The sequence below is a fragment of the Oryctolagus cuniculus genome, chromosome 1 (assembly GCF_964237555.1).
Source record: "Oryctolagus cuniculus chromosome 1, mOryCun1.1, whole genome shotgun sequence".
Classification (NCBI taxonomy): Eukaryota; Metazoa; Chordata; class Mammalia; order Lagomorpha; family Leporidae; genus Oryctolagus; species Oryctolagus cuniculus.
The window spans coordinates 123215308-123221307 of NC_091432.1; the positions used below are offsets into that span (position 1 = coordinate 123215308).

Consider the following 6000-nt stretch of genomic DNA (forward strand, 5'->3'; position numbering starts at 1 on the left):
GAAGGAAGGATAGTGGTCAGTGGGTGGGAGAGTGGGTACGGTGGGAAGAATTACTTTGTTCCTAATGCTGTATTTATGAGATATATACAAATAAAATAAACTGAAAGTTTGTCATTGTAAAAATTAAAAGAAAAAATAAGGAAAGAGGAGGGAGGATGGGAATGTAAGGTAGGTGGTAGTGTAAGACATTTCACTGTGCCTCAATCTGTAATTATGAAATACGTCACATTTGTTCACCTTTTATAAATAAAAAAGTTTAAAAAGATTACAAAGACACCCCCAAAATGATTTTTGTCCCTGGGACTGTGCATTTCTGTAATGAGCACCTAAATATCCAACTGGATTTGGAGTCAGCAACAGTTGAAGACTGGAAGAAGTTTGAAGAGGCTGAGAAGGAGAACTGCAAAGGCACTGTGAACAGAACCAGGACACTGATACTGCCAGCGAAGGCTCAGCAGGTACTGAGGGGCACTGACAAATTTAAAATCCCAGTGTCTCTAATTGGCTAAGTATCAGTGGAGCACTTACAGTAAGATAGGATGTGTGATCTAGAAAAATATGTAAAATATATCAAAAGTAAAATTCTGTGACGTTCTCCATAAACATTTGCTCTGGTTCACTGAGTAACAGCAATATACACATGTTTGGGGAAAAGTGCCTGCTGCATTTTTACAAGAAAATAAAAATTTCCTTAATATTTTAAAGCAGTGTTTCTCCCTATGTGTTTTTCAATGGACATTTATTCCACCTCAGCCACTATGCTGCACTCCATAAAGAATACTTAGATACATATGAGAGTTTTAATCACCAACAGCTTAAAAGGGAGAAAAACAGTTTGCGGCCCCCCATATATAAAACAAAATGACATGAGATTTGGGAAGAAGTAATTACAATTGAGTTTCAGGTTAACATGAAATTTTATAACATCAGAGTCTGGTAAACTGGATCCCATCTTATTTAAATCAATATTCACATTTTTGGGGAAAATGCTAAAGAATACCAAATAATATTGGAAACAAAGGTTTCTAAACACCAGAATATGCTTAAATATCAGTTAGATAGTTATGACCATATTCCAACAAGGCTCTGTGGTCATAATTAGTAAAAAAAATTAGAACAAGAAGAAATGGAAATTTTCATAAATAGGGCAGCACTTTTCAAAGAGCTACAGGAATCCCATGGAGCATACAAGGTCTGATCATTTTAGCTCAGCAACACTAAATTTGAGCAGCTTGAGTAGCTTTTAATGAACTGGTGCTGAAGTTATGAATTCCCTTCTTTCAGGGGACAGACCAGGACACTTTCTGGGACTCCCAGTCTGTTGAGCTTATCAGCAACAGCATAAGAAAGGACTACCTGGTGCCATGAACCTCTGGGTGGCCTCCACAAAGCTCAGAAAGCTTTTTGATTGTTGAAAATCTCTCTTCTTCAAATCTTGTCATGGAAAAGCAGTCCTGTCTGTAGCAGCTGTCCAAGCACTCTGGACTTCCCAGAGTCTAAAGATTCCACAGTAGTCAGGACCACTCACCATTATGATGTCAGGATTCTAAGGCTCATGCCGTAACTGACAAACTCACAAGCTGACACACCGGCTTCGTTGGTTTTGGCCCCATATTTCAATTATTCCAAACTAATCTAAGATTGCTATTGATCCATAGTAAATTTGAAGAATTAAAACAGAGATTAAGAATCTTTCATCTACTTCCCAAAATGATAGTATTTCCCAAAACTATAATTGTGCCATATTATCCTGTATACAATGTTATATACAATATTATAACAAACAGGTGTTTGCTTTTTCTTTAAGGATTTATTTTATTTGAAAGAGTACAGGCTACTCTGCGGCTCACTAGGCTAGTCCTCCGCCTGCAGCACCTGCACCCCAGGTTCTAGTCCCGATCGGGGCGCTGGATTCTGTCCCAGTTGCTCCTCTTCCAGTCCAGCTCTCTGCTGTGGCCCAGGAGTGCAGTGGAGGATGGCCCAGTTCCTTGGGCCCTGCACCCCATGGGAGACCAGGAGAGGCACCTGGCTCCTTGCTGCGGATCAGCGCAGTGCACCAGCTGCAGTGGCCATTGGGGGGGCGAACCAACGGAAAAAAGGAAGACCTTTCTCTGTCTCACTGTCCAAGCTGCCTGTCCAAAAAAAAAAAAAAACAGTACACACAGAGAGAGAGAGAGAATATCAATTTTCATCCCCCAGCTCATCCCCCAAATTTATGACACAGCCAGGGCCTAGCCAGGAGCTCTATCCTGGTCTCCCACATGATAGCAATGGCCCATGTACTTTGGCCATATTTCAGTGCATTCCCATGTATATAAGCAGAAAGATGGGTGAGAAGGAGAGCAGCAGAGACTCAAGCCTGCATTCTGTTACGGGATGCTGGCATCACAAGCAGCAACTTAATGAACTATGCCACAATGCCAGCCCCCAAAATCAGGGCTGTGATCCATTTGGTTGTTTCTGTAGAAGCACCAAAGGCTGAGTAATATGTAAACAAAGGGTGTTATTTATCCTAAAGTTGTGGAGGCAGAAAGGTCACGATCAGGTGCCCACTGGTTCAGTTGCTCTTCCTGGCCTGCAGACATCTTCTTGCTGTGTCTTTGCATGGCAGGGAGAGAGAAAGCGCTGAGGGCTTCAACATGGGAATTTCGGAAGACACAGTTCCATCCAAAGAAATCTATTTTCATTTACTGCATTCAATAGTGGCTTTTCTGCCCCAAGGCCAAATAGACAGTACAAATAATACCAATGTTTCAGCACACAAAAACACAGAACTATTTTCTTCATTCTATGTGTTTCCTTACAATTAGAAATGGGGGCTGAATTGTCAACATAGAAAAGAACGTTGTGCCATAGCAATAGCTGGAGCTTTGGGATCAAACCATGTGGTTTTGAATCTGCATTCATTACTTACTGCCTATGGGATACGGGCAAATCAGTTATTCTGTTAAAGTTTCAGTGTCTGTGTCTGCACCCAGAGATGATGGTCAGAGCTCCTTCAGTGTGTCAGGATGATTGCATGAGGTTAGACTACAGAGAACTGAGGGTCCTACCTAACACAGCCATCCCATGAATATCAGGTATGTCCTGAGACAGGAAGACGTCTTGCAAATTCACAGACTGCATCACAGAGGTTTTCCATGCCCAAAGAGAAGGAGAGGGAGCAGGTGGCAGAATCAAACCCAATGAGTAATGACAAGTTCAAAGCTCCTGGGCAGGTAGTGCAGGGACAGCATCTCATTTCCTCAACATCACTTGGGAGGGAAGAATCACTGTTTCCTTCTGCAGACAGAGAACCTGGGGCTCCGTGGAGTTCACTGGGAGCCGCATGTCTAACAGTTTGTGGTCAGGATCCTGGAACTCCCAGGTCACACAGCGTTTCCACAGCTCGGCACTGCTCTCCCCCACAGAGGAGGGAAGACAGGCTCGCCTATGTGAATTCACATCCTGTCCAGGCAGGCTGCAGAGTCCTGTGCCTGGCACGTACCTGAGGCTTCATCACTGTCTCTGGACGTGGTGCTCATTCAAACCCACTCACTCTGCTCCCTGACAAGGCTGGTTCCGGACCCCTTAGGCTCTGTGGGCAGCTTGGTGCCGGCTCTCAGGCAGCAAGTCTGCATATGCCACCAGGGCTGGCAGTAGACCTCTGTTCCTTTAAGGAGCCGGATCTGGTGCTTCAGACAGGCTGAGAGGAGCAGTCAGGACTGAGAGAAGGGCTCGGATGATTCACTTACTGGTGTCTACTTGTGTCCACCTTCATGACAAAGGCCAGGCTCTCAACTGTGACTCCTTCCAACAACTTTTTCTGGGGCTGGTAGTGTGGTGCAATGTGTTCAGTCACTGTGCACAAGTGCCAGCATCCCATGTAGGACTGCTAGTTTGAGTTCTGGTTGCTCTGCTTCTGATCCCACTTCCTACTGATTAGCCTGAGAAAGCATCTAGACCCAGCCACCCACATGGGAGACACAGAGCTCTGGGCACAAGGCTTCAGGTCCTGGCCATTCCCTAGCCCTGGCAACCATTTGAGGAGTAAACCAATACATGGAAGATTTCTGTTTCTCCCTCTTTCTGTGACTCTTTCAAATAAACAAATATTTAAAAACAAATAACAAAAAGCCTGCTCAGGCTGATCTCCATCCTGGGTCACTGTCGCCGTGAGTAACCTTCTCTACCACTGCTGTTACTCGGGACTCTCATTCTTGCTCCATGAAGGGCACCACTGTCCTTTGCTGCCCTCTGCTGATATCACTGGAAGTCATATTTAGCTTTTCAGGCCCTTGGCTCAGGGCAAGGACTTTAATAAGATGAGTAGAACCTGGAGTGCTAAAGTAGGAAAGAGATATAGCAGGTTATGTCAGACACCAATGTACTCACTTTAATAGACTTCACCAACTATATCTTCCCCTCCAATATGCTCAAACTGGTGCTAAAAGTTTTGAGCTCCTCAAAAATCTTGGACCGCCATCCTGGGAGCAAGACGTTTTCAGACCTATGGAAAGTGCTTCCTCAAAACAACCTTCTGACCACCTCACTGACCCCTCAAATGGATGATCTGATGTCCCCAGAAGACATTGCAAACTGGCTCAGTGAAGGCTCAGATGAAAGGCTGTGAACACTAGCAGCTCTTGAACCAGAGGCCCCTGCACTTCCTGTGTCCTGTCACCCTCTGTCCCTTCTCCAAAGACCCACCATGGCTCTATGGTTTCTGGCTGGGTTTTCTGCACCAAGGAATGGCCAAGTCTGCCACTTGTGTATTCCACCTCCCTCAACAAGCTGCTTTGCCCTGTGCTACTGTGGGTTGACTCGGCACCCCCGCCTGGCACCCGTGTCTGGGCCACACACATGTACAAGAAATCTCAATGCATGGAGGTAGTTGTGAGGCGCTGCTCCCACCCCCACTGCTGTGCTGATAGCGATGGTCTGGTCCTGCTCAGCTTCTCATCCAGGTGGAAAGGCACATGCATGCCGAGTGTTGGATGGCAGAAATGCTTCCTGGCGTAGTTCTGAAGGTACCATCACCCGCTATAACAATTACATGTGTAACAGCCCCTGCATGGAAGGCAGCAGCCAGCGGCCCATCCTCTCCATGATCACACTGGAAGCCTCCAGTGGGAAGCTGGTGTCACAGAACAGCTCTGAGGTGCACATCTCTGCCTGTCCTGAGAGTGACTGTAGCACAGAGGAAGGAAATTTTAGCAAGAGAGGGGTCCCTTCCCCAGAGCTGCCCCTAGGAGATAACCAGCACCAGCTGTTTCTCTCTCCAGCCAAAGTAACCACAGGATGGAGAACGTTTCACTCTTAAGATCCATGGGCAGGTTCCAAGATGGCTGAATAGAGGAAATGACATACTGCCTTAGGCTAGGGAAAAACAGTAACAAAAAAGTGGAGAAAGTGCATTCCTAGGGGAGAGTTGGAAAGAAACCTGCAGTAGAAGTTCTATAGAAAAAAAAAAGAGGAACACCATGGGTCAGCATCGAAGGTCCAGACGCATAGCAACAAGCACAGACAGAAAACATAACTTCCTGCAGCCCAGAGCCAGAAGAAGTGCCGGCTTTGGAGAGTGAGGTAAGACTAGACTGCAGCAGCCTGGTGATAGTGCTGGAGGGAGAGCCTAGTGGAGCAGACTACCATTGAGTCTGACCTACAGTCCTAAGCAGGAGAGAGTGCCTGCCTAACCCAGAGAAATATGCAAATTTCTTTCTCCCTATTCTCACACAAGTGTGCCCAGCAACAAGTAGGAGAGACACAACTTTGAAAGTAGTAGCTACTGTGGCAGTTCTTGAGGACTTATGACTCAAGGATTTTACCACAAGGAAAAAACTATGTTCCTCACTGAGTCTGGCTAGGACCATTGATGGGGGCTGGATACCCATGTAGGACTGTGCAGTGCCCCCAGACTCTCAACATCACAGGCCCTGGGGATCAAACTGCCAAGGGGTATCACTGACATGCAGCCTGCTCTGGGAACTTCTCTGCTCACTCCATGGACTGGACAAGCTC

At 46.0% G+C, this 6000-nt stretch overlaps 1 long non-coding RNA gene and 1 pseudogene across 1 annotated transcript in view; one reads left to right on the forward strand and one right to left on the reverse strand.

Moving 5' to 3' along the window:
• Positions 1-1492, reverse strand: part of LOC127491502 (uncharacterized) — an 81190-nt gene extending 79698 nt beyond the window's left edge. The window contains exon 1 of the long non-coding RNA XR_007920227.2: positions 1357-1492. This is a non-coding gene — a long non-coding RNA (uncharacterized lncRNA). The remainder of the gene's footprint in view (positions 1-1356) is intronic.
• A 2859-nt stretch (positions 1493-4351) lies between these two features.
• LOC138846162 (cellular tumor antigen p53 pseudogene) lies at positions 4352-5735 on the forward strand (annotated as a pseudogene).
• Positions 5736-6000: the final 265 nt, after the last annotated feature.